General features: G+C 41.1%; 4 non-coding genes across 4 annotated transcripts; all 4 read right to left on the reverse strand.

Annotated features, from left to right (window-relative positions):
- Positions 1 to 7,553: 7,553 nt before the first annotated feature.
- On the reverse strand, positions 7,554 to 7,639 carry TRNAY-GUA (transfer RNA tyrosine (anticodon GUA)). Its single transcript is given in 2 exon segments — positions 7,554 to 7,589; positions 7,603 to 7,639. It is a non-coding gene; the product is annotated as a tRNA-Tyr (tRNA).
- A 2,453-nt stretch (positions 7,640 to 10,092) lies between these two features.
- Positions 10,093 to 10,178, reverse strand: TRNAY-GUA (transfer RNA tyrosine (anticodon GUA)). The gene is given in 2 exon segments: positions 10,093 to 10,128; positions 10,142 to 10,178. It is a non-coding gene; the product is annotated as a tRNA-Tyr (tRNA).
- A 2,453-nt stretch (positions 10,179 to 12,631) lies between these two features.
- On the reverse strand, positions 12,632 to 12,717 carry TRNAY-GUA (transfer RNA tyrosine (anticodon GUA)). The gene is given in 2 exon segments: positions 12,632 to 12,667; positions 12,681 to 12,717. It is a non-coding gene; the product is annotated as a tRNA-Tyr (tRNA).
- Positions 12,718 to 15,819: 3,102 nt separating this feature from the next.
- On the reverse strand, positions 15,820 to 15,905 carry TRNAY-GUA (transfer RNA tyrosine (anticodon GUA)). The gene is given in 2 exon segments: positions 15,820 to 15,855; positions 15,869 to 15,905. It is a non-coding gene; the product is annotated as a tRNA-Tyr (tRNA).
- Between the last annotated feature and the right edge of the window lie 553 nt (positions 15,906 to 16,458).

The raw sequence follows: 16,458 nt of genomic DNA on the forward strand, positions 1-16,458 counted from the left end.
GAGCTATCGAAGGCTTGGCAAATCATTCTCTAGCAAACTCAATACGAGCTTCCACTTCAACCGTCGACTTGTAAACATCTCTTGCAATTCGTGCAAAATACTACAAATTTGGCTTGTGAGGTTCCCGAATTGAGTAAAAGCACATCAGTTCCCAATTAAAAAAATGACCCCCTCCGCAGTCTCCCGCATGTTACTGACCACCATACTAAGGGGGAAAAGTTGAAAGGCGCGCCTCACAGGCCATCTCCTCAGAGTATTCAGCCGTGTTGGGCCTTGACAATATTTTAATATCTTGGATGGTTTATACTGTCCTCTCATTTCCCTTGAGAAATCAAGATTGTCAAGGGGATTCTGCTGTTTTGCCAGTTCATAGCAAGAGATGGGGATCCGAAACACCTCACAGGAAACCAATGAAGATTGGTGTTGGACAGAAACATAACATGGCCACAGCCTCAAAGCAAAAGGCATCAATTTTCAGTGAAAAAATATAATATAATTATAAATTGTCTGTTATTTTATTTTCCAAGTATTTTACTTTCCAAGTATTCAATAAAATTTGCATTTGGCAAAAGTCCTTCGAGCTGGATTTGAACCAGCGACCTAAGGATGCCTGTTTTACCACTACAGTCCTCCGATCTACCAACTGAGCTTTCGAAGGCTTGGCAAATCATTCTCTAGCAAACTCAATACGAGCTTCCACTTCAACCGTCGACTTATAAACATCTCTTGCAATTCGTGCAAAATACTACAAATTTGGCTTGTGAGGTTCCCGAATTGAGTAAAAGCACATCAGTTCCCAATTAAAAAAATGACCCCCTCCGCAGTCTCCCGCATGTTAATGACCACCATACTAAGGGGGAAAAGTTGAAAGGCGGCGCCTCACAGGCCATCTCCTCAGAGTATTCAGCCGTGTTGGGCCTTGACAATATTTTAATATCTTGGATGGTGTATAGTGTTCTCTCATTTCCCTTGAGAAATCAAGATTGTCAAGGGGATTCTGCTGTTTTGCCAGTTTATAGCAAGAGATGGGGATCCAAAACACCTGACAGGAAACCAATGAAGATTCGTGTTGGACAGAAAAATAACGTGGCCACAGCCTCAAAGCAAAAGGCATCTATTTTCAGTGATGAAATATAATATAATTATAAATTGTCTGTTATTTTACTTTCCAAGTATTTTACTTGCCAAGTATTCAATAAAATGTGCATTTGGCAAAAGTCCTTGGAGCCGGATTTGAACCAGAGACCTAAGGATGCCTGTTTTACCACTACAGTCCTCCACTCTACCAACTGAGCTATCGAAGGCTTGACAAACGAACTCTAGCAAACTCAACACGAGCTTCCACTTCAACCGTCGACTTGTAAACATCTCTTTCAATTCATGCAAAATACTACAAATTTGGCTTGTGAGGTTCCCGAATTGAGTAAAAGCACATCAGTTCCCAATTAAAAAAATGACCCCCTCCGCAGTCTCCCGCATGTTACTGACCACCATAGTAAGGGGGAAAAGTTGAAAGGCGGCACCTCACAGGCCATCTCCTCAGAGTATTCAGCCGCGTTGGGCCTTGACAATATTTTAATATCTTGGATGGTGTATAGTGTTCTCTCATTTCCCTTGAGAAATCAAGATTGTCAAGGGGATTCTGCTGTTTTGCCAGTTGATAGCAAGAGATGGGGATCCAAAACACCTCACAGGAAACCAATGAAGATTCGTGTTGGACAGAAAAATAACATGGTCACAGCCGCAAAGCAAAAGGCATCTATTTTCAGTGATGAAATATAATATAATGATAAATTGTCTGTTATTTTACTTTCCAAGTATTTTACTTTCCAAGTATTCAATAAAATGTGCATTTGGCAAAAGTCCTTTGAGCCGGATTTGAACCAGCGACGAGCTATCGAAGGCTTGGCAAATCATTCTCTAGCAAACTCAATACGAGCTTCCACTTCAACCGTCGACTTGTAAACATCTCTTGCAATTCGTGCAAAATACTACAAATTTGGCTTGTGACGTTCCCGAATTGAGTAAAAGCACATCAGTTCCCAATTAAAAAAATGACCCCCTCCGCAGTCTCCCGCATGTTACTGACCACCATACTAACGGGGAAAAGTTGAAAGGCGGCACCTCACAGGCCATCTCCTCAGAGTATTCAGCCGCGTTGGGCCTTGACAATATTTTAATATCTTGGATGGTGTATAGTGTTCTCTCATTTTCCTTGAGAAATCAAGATTGTCAAGGGGATTATGCTGTTTTGCCAGTTCATAGCAAGAGATGGGGATCAAAAAAACACCTCACAGGAAACCAAAGAAGATTGGTGTTGGACAGAAAAATAATGTGGCCACAGTCTCAAAGCAAAAGGCATCTATTTTCAGTGATGAAATATAATATAATTATAAATTGTCTGTTATGTTATTTTCCAAGTATTTTACTTTCCAAGTATTCAATAAAATTTGCATTTGGCAAAAGTCCTTCGAGCCGGATTTGAACCAGCGACCTAAGGATGCCTGTTTTACCACTACAGTCCTCTCCTCTACCACTCTACCAACTGAGCTATCAAAAGCTTGACAAATCGTTCTCTAGCAAACTCAATACGAGCTTCCACTTCAACCGTCGACTTGTAAACATCTCTTGCAATTCGTGCAAAATACTACAAATTTGGCTTGTGACGTTCCCGAATTGAGTAAAAGCACATCAGTTCCCAATTAAAAAAATGACCCCCTCCGCAGTCTCCGGCATGTTACTGACCACCATACTAAGGGGGAAAAGTTGAAAGGCGCGCCTCACAGGCCATCTCCTCAGAGTATTCAGCCGTGTTGGGCCTTGACAATATTTTAATATCTTGGATGGTGTATACTGTTCTCTCATTTCCCTTGAGAAATCAAGATTGTCAAGGGGATTCTGCTGTTTTGCCAGTTCATAGCAAGAGATGGGGATCCAAAACACCTGACAGGAAACCAATGAAGATTCGTGTTGAACAGAAAAATAACGTGGCCACAGCCTCAAAGCAAAAGGCATCTATTTTCAGTGATGAAATATAATATAATTATAAATTGTCTGTTATTTTACTTTCCAAGTATTTTACTTTCCAAGTACTCAATAAAATGTGCATTTGGCAAAAGTCCTTTGAGCTGGATTTGAACCAGCGACCTAAGGATGCCTGTTTTACCACTACAGTCCTCCGCTCTACCAACTGAGCTATCGAAGGCTTGGCAAATCAACTCTAGCAAACTCAATACGAGCTTCCACTTCAACCGTCGACTCGTAAACATCTCTTGCAATTCGTGCAAAATACTACAAATTTGGCTTGTGAGGTTCCCGAATTGAGTAAAAGCACATCAGTTCCCAATTAAAAAAATGACCCCCTCCGCAGTCTCCCGCATGTTACTGACCACCATACTAAGGGGGAAAAGTTGAAAGGCGGCACCTCACAGGCCATCTCCTCAGAGTATTCAGCCGCGTTGGGCCTTGACAATATTTTAATATCTTGGATGGTGTATAGTGTTCTCTCATTTCCCTTGAGAAATCAAGATTGTCAAGGGGATTCTGCTGTTTTGCCAGTTCATAGCAAGAGATGGGGATCCAAAACACCTCACAGGAAACCAATGAAGATTCGTGTTGGACAGAAAAATAACATGGTCACAGCCTCAAAGCAAAAGGCATCTATTTTCAGTGATGAAATATAATATAATTATAAATTGTCTGTTATTTTACTTTCCAAGTATTTTACTTTCCAAGTATTCAATAAAATGTGCATTTGGCAAAAGTCCTTTGATACGGATTTGAACCAGCGACCTATGGATGCCTGTTTTACCACTACAGTCCTCCGCTCTACCAACTGAGCTATCGAAGGCTTGGCAAATTAGTCTCTAGCAAGCTCAATACGAGCTTCCACTTCAACCGTCGACATTCAAACATCTCTTGCAATTCGTGCAAAATACTACAAATTTGGCTTGTGAGGTTCCCGAATTGAGTAAAAGCACATCAGTTCACAATTAAAAAAATGACCCCCTCCGCAGTCTCCCGCATGTTACTGACCACCATACTAAGGAGGAAAAGTTGAAAGGCGGCGCCTCACAGGCCATCTCCTCAGAGTATTCATCAGTGTTCGGCCTTGACAATATTTTAATATCTTGGATGGTGTATAGTGTTCTCCCATTTCCCTTGAGAAATCAAGATTGTCAAGGGGATTCTGCTGTTTTGTCAGTTCATAGCAAGAGATGGGGATCCAAAATACCTCACAGGAAACCAACGAAGATTGGTGTCGGACAGAAAAATAACGTGGCCACAGCCTCAAAGTAAAAGGCATCTATTTTCAGTGATGAAATATAATATAATTATAAATTGTCTGTTATTTTACTTTCCAAGTATTTTACTTTCCAAGTATTCAATAAAATGTGCATTTGGCAAAAGTCTTTTGAGCCGGATTTGAACCAGCAACGAGCTATCGAAGGCTTGGCAAATCATTCTCTAGCAAACTCAATACGAGCTTCCACTTCAACCGTCGACTTGTAAACATCTCTTGCAATTCGTGCAAAATACTACAAATTTGGCTTGTGAGGTTCCCGAATTGAGTAAAAGCACATCAGTTCCCAATTAAAAAAATGACCCCCTCCGCAGTCTCCCGCATGTTACTGACCACCATACTAAGGGGGAAAAGTTGAAAGGCGGCACCTCACAGGCCATCTCCTCAGAGTATTCAGCCGCGTTGGGCCTTGACAATATTTTAATATCTTGGATGGTGTATAGTGTTCTCTCATTTCCCTTGAGAAATCAAGATTGTCAAGGGGATTCTGCTGTTTTGCCAGTTCATAGCAAGAGATGGGGATCCAAAACACCTCACAGGAAACCAATGAAGATTCGTGTTGGACAGAAAAATAACATGGTCACAGCCTCAAAGCAAAAGGCATCTATTTTCAGTGATGAAATATAATATAATTATAAATTGTCTGTTATTTTACTTTCCAAGTATTTTACTTTCCAAGTATTCAATAAAATGTGCATTTGGCAAAAGTCCTTCGAGACGGATTTGAACCAGCGACCTAAGGATGCCTGTTTTACCACTACAGTCCTCCGCTCTACCAACTGAGCTATCGAAGGCTTGGCAAATTAGTCTCTAGCAAGCTCAATACGAGCTTCCACTTCAACCGTCGACATTCAAACATCTCTTGCAATTCGTGCAAAATACTACAAATTTGGCTTGTGAGGTTCCCGAATTGAGTAAAAGCACATCAGTTCACAATTAAAAAAATGACCCCCTCCGCAGTCTCCCGCATGTTACTGACCACCATACTAAGGGGGAAAAGTTGAAAGGCGGCGCCTCACAGGCCATCTCCTCAGAGTATTCATCAGTGTTCGGCCTTGACAATATTTTAATATCTTGGATGGTGTATAGTGTTCTCCCATTTCCCTTGATAAATCAAGATTGTCAAGGGGATTCTGCTGTTTTGTCAGTTCATAGCAAGAGATGGGGATCCAAAATACCTCACAGGAAACCAACGAAGATTGGTGTCGGACAGAAAAATAACGTGGCCATAGCCTCAAAGCAAAAGGCATCTATTTTCAGTGATGAAATATAATATAATTATAAATTGTCTGTTATTTTACTTTCCAAGTATTTTACTTTCCAAGTATTCAATAAAATGTGCATTTGGCAAAAGTCCTGACCTAAGGATGCCTGTTTTACCACTACAGTCCTCCGCTCTACCAACTGAGCTATCGAAGGCTTGGCAAATCAGTCTCTAGCAAGCTCAATACGAGCTTCCACTTCAACCGTCGACATTCAAACATCTCTTGCAATTCGTGCAAAATACTACAAATTTGGCTTGTGAGGTTCCCGAATTGAGTAAAAGCACATCAGTTCACAATTAAAAAAATGACCCCCTCCGCAGTCTCCCGCATGTTACTGACCACCATACAAAGGAGGAAAAGTTGAAAGGCGGCGCCTCACAGGCAATCTCCTCAGAGTATTCATCAGTGTTCGGCCTTGACAATATTTTAATATCTTGGATGGTGTATAGTGTTCTCCCATTTCCCTTGAGAAATCAAGATTGTCAAGGGGATTCTGCTGTTTTGTCAGTTCATAGCAAGAGATGGGGATCCAAAATACCTCACAGGAAACCAACGAAGATTGGTGTCGGACAGAAAAATAACGTGGCCACAGCCTCAAAGCAAAAGGCATCTATTTTCAGTGATGAAATATAATATAATTATAAATTGTCTGTTATTTTACTTTCCAAGTATTTTACTTTCCAAGTATTCAATAAAATGTGCATTTGGCAAAAGTCCTTCGAGCCAGATTTGAACCAACGACCAAAGGGTGCCTGTTTTACCACTACAGTCCTCCGCTTTACCAACTGAGCTATCGAAGGCTTGACAAATTGCTCTCTAGCAAACTCAATACGAGCTTCCACTTCAACCGTCGACTTGTAAACATCTCTTGCAATTCGTGCAAAATACTACAAATTTGGCTTGTGACGTTCCCGAATTGAGTAAAAGCACATCAGTTCCCAATTAAAAAAATGACCCCCTCCGCATTCTCCCGCATGTTACTGACCACCATACTAAGGGGGAAAAGTTGAAAGGCGGTGCCTCACAGGCCATCTCCTCAGAGTATTCAGCCGTGTTGGGCCTTGACAATATTTTAATATCTTGGATGGTCTATACTGTTCTCTCATTTCCCTTGAGAAATCAAGATTGTCAAGGGGATTCTGCTGTTTTGCCAGTTCATAGCAAGAGATGGGGATCCGAATCACCTCACAGGAAACCAATGAAGATTGGTGTTGGACAGAAACATAACGTGGCCACAGCCTCAAAGCAAAAGGCATCTATTTTCAGTGATGAAATATAATATAATTATAAATTGTCTGTTATTTTACTTTCCAAGTATTTTACTTTCCAAGTATTCAATAAAATGTGCATTTGGCAAAAGTCCTGACCTAAGGATGCCTGTTTTACCACTACAGTCCTCCGCTCTACCAACTGAGCTATCGAAGGCTTGGCAAATCAGTCTCTAGCAAGCTCAATACGAGCTTCCACTTCAACCGTCGACATTCAAACATCTCTTGCAATTCGTGCAAAATACTACAAATTTGGCTTGTGAGGTTCCCGAATTGAGTAAAAGCACATCAGTTCACAATTAAAAAAATGACCCCCTCCGCAGTCTCCCGCATGTTACTGACCACCATACAAAGGAGGAAAAGTTGAAAGGCAGCGCCTCACAGGCCATCTCCTCAGAGTATTCATCAGTGTTCGGCCTTGACAATATTTTAATATCTTGGATGGTGTATAGTGTTCTCCCATTTCCCTTGAGAAATCAAGATTGTCAAGGGGATTCTGCTGTTTTGTCAGTTCATAGCAAGAGATGGGGATCCAAAATACCTCACAGGAAACCAACGAAGATTGGTGTCGGACAGAAAAATAACGTGGCCACAGCCTCAAAGCAAAAGGCATCTATTTTCAGTGATGAAATATAATATAATTATAAATTGTCTGTTATTTTACTTTCCAAGTATTTTACTTTCCAAGTATTCAATAAAATGTGCATTTGGCAAAAGTCCTTCGAGCCGGATTTGAACCAACGACCTAAGGATGCCTGTTTTACCACTACAGTCCTCCGCTCTACCAACTGAGCTATCGAAGGCTTGACAAATTGTTCTCTAGCAAACTCAATACGAGCTTCCACTTCAACCGTCGACTTGTAAACATATCTTGCAATTCGTGCAAAATACTACAAATTTGGCTTGTGACGTTCCCGAATTGAGTAAAAGCACATCAGTTCCCAATTAAAAAAATGACCCCCTCCGCAGTCTCCCGCATGTTACTGACCACCATACTAAGGGGGAAAAGTTGAAAGGCGGCGCCTCACAGGCCATCTCCTCAGAGTATTCAGCCGTGTTGGGCCTTGACAATATTTTAATATCTTGGATGGTGTATACTGTTCTCTCATTTCCCTTGAGAAATCAAGATTGTCAAGGGGATTCTGCTGTTTTGCCAGTTCATAGCAAGAGATGGGGATCCGAATCACCTCAGAGGAAACCAATGAAGATTGGTGTTGGACAGAAACATAACGTGGCCACAGCCTCAAAGCAAAAGGCATCTATTTTCAGTGATGAAATATAATATAATTATAAATTGTCTGTTATTTTATTTTCCAAGTATTTTACTTTCCAAGTATTCAATAAAATTTGCATTTGGCAAAAGTCCTTCGAGCCAGATTTGAACCAGCGACCTAAGGATGCCTGTTTTACCACTACAGTCCTCCGCTCTACCAACTGAGCTATCGAAGGCTTGGCAAATCATTCTCTAGCAAACTCAATACGAGCTTCCACTTCAACCGTCGACTTGTAAACATCTCTTGCAATTCGTGCAAAATACTACAAATTTGGCTTGTGAGGTTCCCGAATTGAGTAAAAGCACATCAGTTCCCAATTAAAAAAATGACCCCCTCCGCAGTCTCCCACATGTTAATGACCACCATACTAAGGGGGAAAAGTTGAAAGGCTTCGCCTCACAGGCCATCTCCTCAGAGTATTCAGCCGTGTTGGGCCTTGACAATATTTTAATATCTTGGATGGTGTATAGTGTTCTCTCATTTCCCTTGAGAAATCAAGATTGTCAAGGGGATTCTGCTGTTTTGCCAGTTCATAGCAAGAGATGGGGATCCAAAACACCTGACAGGAAACCAATGAAGATTCGTGTTGGACAGAAAAGTAACGTGGCCACAGCCTCAAAGCAAAAGGCATCTATTTTCAGTGATGAAATATAATAGAATTATAAATTGTCTGTTATTTTACTTTCCAAGTATTTTACTTTCCAAGTATTCAATAAAATGTGCATTTGGCAAAAGTCCTTTGAGCCGGATTTGAACCAGCGACGAGCTATCGAAGGCTTGGCAAATCATTCTCTAGCAAACTCAATACGAGCTTCCACTTCAACCGTCGACTTGTAAACATCTCTTGCAATTCGTGCAAAATACTACAAATTTGGCTTGTGAGGTTCCCGAATTGAGTAAAAGCACATCAGTTCCCAATTAAAAAAATGACCCCCTCCGCAGTCTCCCGCATGTTACTGACCACCATACTAAGGGGGAAAAGTTGAAAGGCGCGCCTTCTGGCTATCTCCTCAGAGTATTCAGCCGTGCTGGGCCTTGACAATATTTTAATATCTTGGATGGTGTATACTGTTCTCTCATTTCCCTTGAGAAATCAAGATTGTCAAGGGGATTTTGCTGTTTTGCCAGTTCATAGCAAGAGATGGGGATCCGAAACACCTCACAGGAAACCAATGAAGATTGGTGTTGGACAGAAACATAACGTGGCCACAGCCTCAAAGCAAAAGGCATCTATTTTCAGTGATGAAATATAGTATAATTATAAATTGTCTGTTATTTTATTTTCCAAGTATTTTACTTTCCAAGTATTCAATAAAATTTGCATTTGGCAAAAGTCCTTTGAGCTGGATTTGAACCAGCGACCTAAGGATGCCTGTTTTACCACTACAGTCCTCCGCTCTACCAACTGAGCTATCGAAGGCTTGGCAAATCATTCTCTAGCAAACTCAATACGAGCTTCCACTTCAACCGTCGACTTGTAAACATCTCTTGCAATTCGTGCAAAATACTACAAATTTGACTTGTGAGGTTCCCGAATTGAGTAAAAGCACATCAGTTCCCAATTAAAAAAATGACCCCCTCCGCAGTCTCCCGCATGTTACTGACCACCATACTAAGGGGGAAAAGTTGAAAGGCGGCACCTCACAGGCCATCTCCTCAGAGTATTCAGCCGCGTTGGGCCTTGACAATATTTTAATATCTTGGATGGTGTATAGTGTTCTCTCATTTTCCTTGAGAAATCAAGATTGTCAAGGGGATTATGCTGTTTTGCCAGTTCATAGCAAGAGATGGGGATCAAAAAAACACCTCACAGGAAACCAAAGAAGATTGGTGTTGGACAGAAAAATAATGTGGCCACAGCCTCAAAGTAAAAGGCATCTATTTTCAGTGATGAAATATAATATAATTATAAATTGTCTGTTATGTTATTTTCCAAGTATTTTACTTTCCAAGTATTCAATAAAATTTGCATTTGGCAAAAGTCCTTCGAGCCGGATTTGAACCAGCGACCTAAGGATGCCTGTTTTACCACTACAGTCCTCCGCTCTACCAACTGAGCTATCAAAGGCTTGACAAATCGCTCTCTAGCAAACTCAATACGAGCTTCCACTTCAACCGTCGACTTGTAAACATCTCTTGCAATTCGTGCAAAATACTACAAATTTGGCTTGTGACGTTCCCGAATTGAGTAAAAGCACATCAGTTCCCAATTAAAAAAATGACCCCCTCCGCAGTCTCCCGCATGTTACTGACCACCATACTAAGGGGGAAAAGTTGAAAGGCGCGCCTCACAGGCCATCTCCTCAGAGTATTCAGCCGTGTTGGGCCTTGACAATATTTTAATATCTTGGATGGTGTATACTGTTCTCTCATTTCCCTTGAGAAATCAAGATTGTCAAGGGGATTCTGCTGTTTTGCCAGTTCATAGCAAGAGATGGGGATCCAAAACACCTGACAGGAAACCAATGAAGATTCGTGTTGGACAGAAAAATAACGTGGCCACAGCCTCAAAGCAAAAGGCATCTATTTTCAGTGATGAAATATAATATAATTATAAATTGTCTGTTATTTTACTTTCCAAGTATTTTACTTTCCAAGTATTCAATAAAATGTGCATTTGGCAAAAGTCCTTCGAGACGGATTTGAACCAGCGACCTAAGGATGCCTGTTTTACCACTACAGTCCTCCGCTCTACCAACTGAGCTATGGAAGGCTTGGCAAATTAGTCTCTAGCAAGCTCAATACGAGCTTCCACTTCAACCGTCGACATTCAAACATCTCTTGCAATTCGTGCAAAATACTACAAATTTGGCTTGTGAGGTTCCCGAATTGAGTAAAAGCACATCAGTTCCCAATTAAAAAAATGACCCCCTCCGCAGTCTCCCGCATGTTACTGACCACGATACTAAGGGGGAAAAGTTGAAAGGCGGCACCTCACAGGCCATCTCCTCAGAGTATTCAGCCGCGTTGGGCCTTGACAATATTTTAATATCTTGGATGGTGTATAGTGTTCTCTCATTTTCCTTGAGAAATCAAGATTGTCAAGGGGATTCTGCTGTTTTGCCAGTTCATAGCAAGAGATGGGGATCCAAAACACCTCACAGGTAAACAAATGAAGATTCGTGTTGGACAGAAAAATAACGTGGTCACAGCCTCAAAGCAAAAGGCATCTATTTTCAGTGATGAAATATAATATAATTATAAATTGTCTGTTATTTTACTTTCCAAGTATTTTACTTTCCAAGTATTCAATAAAATGTGCATTTGGCAAAAGTCCTTTGAGCCGGATTTGAACCAGCGACGAGCTATCGAAGGCTTGGCAAATCATTCTCTAGCAAACTCAATACGAGCTTCCACTTCAACCGTCGACTTGTAAACATCTCTTGCAATTCGTGCAAAATACTACAAATTTGGCTTGTGAGGTTCCCGAATTGAGTAAAAGCACATCAGTTCCCAATTAAAAAAATGACCCCCTCCGCAGTCTCCCGCATGTTACTGACCACCATACTAAGGGGGAAAAGTTGAAAGGCGCGCCTTCTGGCTATCTCCTCAGAGTATTCAGCCGTGCTGGGCCTTGACAATATTTTAATATCTTGGATGGTGTATACTGTTCTCTCATTTCCCTTGAGAAATCAAGATTGTCAAGGGGATTTTGCTGTTTTGCCAGTTCATAGCAAGAGATGGGGATCCGAAACACCTCACAGGAAACCAATGAAGATTGGTGTTGGACAGAAACATAACGTGGCCACAGCCTCAAAGCAAAAGGCATCTATTTTCAGTGATGAAATATAATATAATTATACATTGTCTGTTATTTTATTTTCCAAGTATTTTACTTTCCAAGTATTCAATAAAATTTGCATTTGGCAAAAGTCCTTTGAGCTGGATTTGAACCAGCGACCTAAGGATGCCTGTTTTACCACTACAGTCCTCCGCTCTACCAACTGAGCTATCGAAAGCTTGGCAAATCATTCTCTAGCAAACTCAATACGAGCTTCCACTTCAACCGTCGACTTGTAAACATCTCTTGCAATTCGTGCAAAATACTACAAATTTGACTTGTGAGGTTCCCGAATTGAGTAAAAGCACATCAGTTCCCAATTAAAAAAATGACCCCCTCCGCAGTCTCCCGCATGTTACTGACCACCATACTAAGGGGGAAAAGTTGAAAGGCGGCACCTCACAGGCCATCTCCTCAGAGTATTCAGCCGCGTTGGGCCTTGACAATATTTTAATATCTTGGATGGTGTATAGTGTTCTCTCATTTTCCTTGAGAAATCAAGATTGTCAAGGGGATTATGCTGTTTTGCCAGTTCATAGCAAGAGATGGGGATCAAAAAAACACCTCACAGGAAACCAAAGAAGATTGGTGTTGGACAGAAAAATAATGTGGCCACAGCCTCAAAGTAAAAGGCATCTATTTTCAGTGATGAAATATAATATAATTATAAATTGTCTGTTATGTTATTTTCCAAGTATTTTACTTTCCAAGTATTCAATAAAATTTGCATTTGGCAAAAGTCCTTCGAGCCGGATTTGAACCAGCGACCTAAGGATGCCTGTTTTACCACTACAGTCCTCCGCTCTACCAACTGAGCTATCAAAGGCTTGACAAATCGCTCTCTAGCAAACTCAATACGAGCTTCCACTTCAACCGTCGACTTGTAAACATCTCTTGCAATTCGTGCAAAATACTACAAATTTGGCTTGTGACGTTCCCGAATTGAGTAAAAGCACATCAGTTCCCAATTAAAAAAATGACCCCCTCCGCAGTCTCCCGCATGTTACTGACCACCATACTAAGGGGGAAAAGTTGAAAGGCGCGCCTCACAGGCCATCTCCTCAGAGTATTCAGCCGTGTTGGGCCTTGACAATATTTTAATATCTTGGATGGTGTATACTGTTCTCTCATTTCCCTTGAGAAATCAAGATTGTCAAGGGGATTCTGCTGTTTTGCCAGTTCATAGCAAGAGATGGGGATCCAAAACACCTGACAGGAAACCAATGAAGATTCGTGTTGGACAGAAAAATAACGTGGCCACAGCCTCAAAGCAAAAGGCATCTATTTTCAGTGATGAAATATAATATAATTATAAATTGTCTGTTATTTTACTTTCCAAGTATTTTACTTTCCAAGTATTCAATAAAATGTGCATTTGGCAAAAGTCCTTCGAGACGGATTTGAACCAGCGACCTAAGGATGCCTGTTTTACCACTACAGTCCTCCGCTCTACCAACTGAGCTATCGAAGGCTTGGCAAATTAGTCTCTAGCAAGCTCAATACGAGCTTCCACTTCAACCGTCGACATTCAAACATCTCTTGCAATTCGTGCAAAATACTACAAATTTGGCTTGTGAGGTTCCCGAATTGAGTAAAAGCACATCAGTTCCCAATTAAAAAAATGACCCCCTCCGCAGTCTCCCGCATGTTACTGACCACGATACTAAGGGGGAAAAGTTGAAAGGCGGCACCTCACAGGCCATCTCCTCAGAGTATTCAGCCGCGTTGGGCCTTGACAATATTTTAATATCTTGGATGGTGTATAGTGTTCTCTCATTTTCCTTGAGAAATCAAGATTGTCAAGGGGATTCTGCTGTTTTGCCAGTTCATAGCAAGAGATGGGGATCCAAAACACCTCACAGGTAAACAAATGAAGATTCGTGTTGGACAGAAAAATAACGTGGTCACAGCCTCAAAGCAAAAGGCATCTATTTTCAGTGATGAAATATAATATAATTATAAATTGTCTGTTATTTTACTTTCCAAGTATTTTACTTTCCAAGTATTCAATAAAATGTGCATTTGGCAAAAGTCCTGACCTAAGGATGCCTGTTTTACCACTACAGTCCTCCGCTCTACCAACTGAGCTATCGAAGGCTTGGCAAATCAGTCTCTAGCAAGCTCAATACGAGCTTCCACTTCAACCGTCGACATTCAAACATCTCTTGCAATTCGTGCAAAATACTACAAATTTGGCTTGTGAGGTTCCCGAATTGAGTAAAAGCACATCAGTTCACAATTAAAAAAATGACCCCCTCCGCAGTCTCCCGCATGTTACTGACCACCATACAAAGGAGGAAAAGTTGAAAGGCGGCGCCTCACAGGCAATCTCCTCAGAGTATTCATCAGTGTTCGGCCTTGACAATATTTTAATATCTTGGATGGTGTATAGTGTTCTCCCATTTCCCTTGAGAAATCAAGATTGTCAAGGGGATTCTGCTGTTTTGTCAGTTCATAGCAAGAGATGGGGATCCAAAATACCTCACAGGAAACCAACGAAGATTGGTGTCGGACAGAAAAATAACGTGGCCACAGCCTCAAAGCAAAAGGCATCTATTTTCAGTGATGAAATATAATATAATTATAAATTGTCTGTTATTTTAATTTCCAAGTATTTTACTTTCCAAGTATTCAATAAAATGTGCATTTGGCAAAAGTCCTTCGAGCCAGATTTGAACCAACGACCAAAGGGTGCCTGTTTTACCACTACAGTCCTCCGCTTTACCAACTGAGCTATCGAAGGCTTGACAAATTGCTCTCTAGCAAACTCAATACGAGCTTCCACTTCAACCGTCGACTTGTAAACATCTCTTGCAATTCGTGCAAAATACTACAAATTTGGCTTGTGACGTTCCCGAATTGAGTAAAAGCACATCAGTTCCCAATTAAAAAAATGACCCCCTCCGCATTCTCCCGCATGTTACTGACCACCATACTAAGGGGGAAAAGTTGAAAGGCGGTGCCTCACAGGCCATCTCCTCAGAGTATTCAGCCGTGTTGGGCCTTGACAATATTTTAATATCTTGGATGGTCTATACTGTTCTCTCATTTCCCTTGAGAAATCAAGATTGTCAAGGGGATTCTGCTGTTTTGCCAGTTCATAGCAAGAGATGGGGATCCGAATCACCTCACAGGAAACCAATGAAGATTGGTGTTGGACAGAAACATAACGTGGCCACAGCCTCAAAGCAAAAGGCATCTATTTTCAGTGATGAAATATAATATAATTATAAATTGTCTGTTATTTTACTTTCCAAGTATTTTACTTTCCAAGTATTCAATAAAATGTGCATTTGGCAAAAGTCCTGACCTAAGGATGCCTGTTTTACCACTACAGTCCTCCGCTCTACCAACTGAGCTATCGAAGGCTTGGCAAATCAGTCTCTAGCAAGCTCAATACGAGCTTCCACTTCAACCGTCGACATTCAAACATCTCTTGCAATTCGTGCAAAATACTACAAATTTGGCATGTGAGGTTCCCGAATTGAGTAAAAGCACATCAGTTCACAATTAAAAAAATGACCCCCTCCGCAGTCTCCCGCATGTTACTGACCACCATACAAAGGAGGAAAAGTTGAAAGGCGGCGCCTCACAGGCCATCTCCTCAGAGTATTCATCAGTGTTCGGCCTTGACAATATTTTAATATCTTGGATGGTGTATAGTGTTCTCCCATTTCCCTTGAGAAATCAAGATTGTCAAGGGGATTCTGCTGTTTTGTCAGTTCATAGCAAGAGATGGGGATCCAAAATACCTCACAGGAAACCAACGAAGATTGGTGTCGGACAGAAAAATAACGTGGCCACAGCCTCAAAGCAAAAGGCATCTATTTTCAGTGATGAAATATAATATAATTATAAATTGTCTGTTATTTTACTTTCCAAGTATTTTACTTTCCAAGTATTCAATAAAATGTGCATTTGGCAAAAGTCCTTCGAGCCGGATTTGAACCAACGACCTAAGGATGCCTGTTTTACCACTACAGTCCTCCGCTCTACCAACTGAGCCATCGAAGGCTTGACAAATCGTTCTCTAGCAAACTCAATACGAGCTTCCACTTCAACCGTCGACTTGTAAACATCTCTTGCAATTCGTGCAAAATACTACAAATTTGGCTTGTGACGTTCCCGAATTGAGTAAAAGCACATCAGTTCCCAATTAAAAAAATGACCCCCTCCGCAGTCTCCCGCATGTTACTGACCACCATACTAAGGGGGAAAAGTTGAAAGGCGGCGCCTCACAGGCCATCTCCTCAGAGTATTCAGCCGTGTTGGGCCTTGACAATATTTTAATATCTTGGATGGTGTATAGTGTTCTCTCATTTCCCTTGAGAAATCAAGATTGTCAAGGGGATTCTGCTGTTTTGCCAGTTCATAGCAAGAGATGGGGATCCAAAACACCTGACAGGAAACCAATGAAGATTCGTGTTGGACAGAAAAGTAACGTGGCCACAGCCTCAAAGCAAAAGGCATCTATTTTCAGTGATGAAATATAATATAATTATAAATTGTCTGTTATTTTACTTTCCAAGTATTTTACTTTCCAAGTATTCAATAAAATGTGCATTTG

Source organism: Ambystoma mexicanum, chromosome 1p (assembly GCF_040938575.1).
Source record: "Ambystoma mexicanum isolate Mex_15411 chromosome 1p, UKY_AmexF1_1, whole genome shotgun sequence".
In the NCBI taxonomy this organism is placed as follows: Eukaryota; Metazoa; Chordata; class Amphibia; order Caudata; family Ambystomatidae; genus Ambystoma; species Ambystoma mexicanum.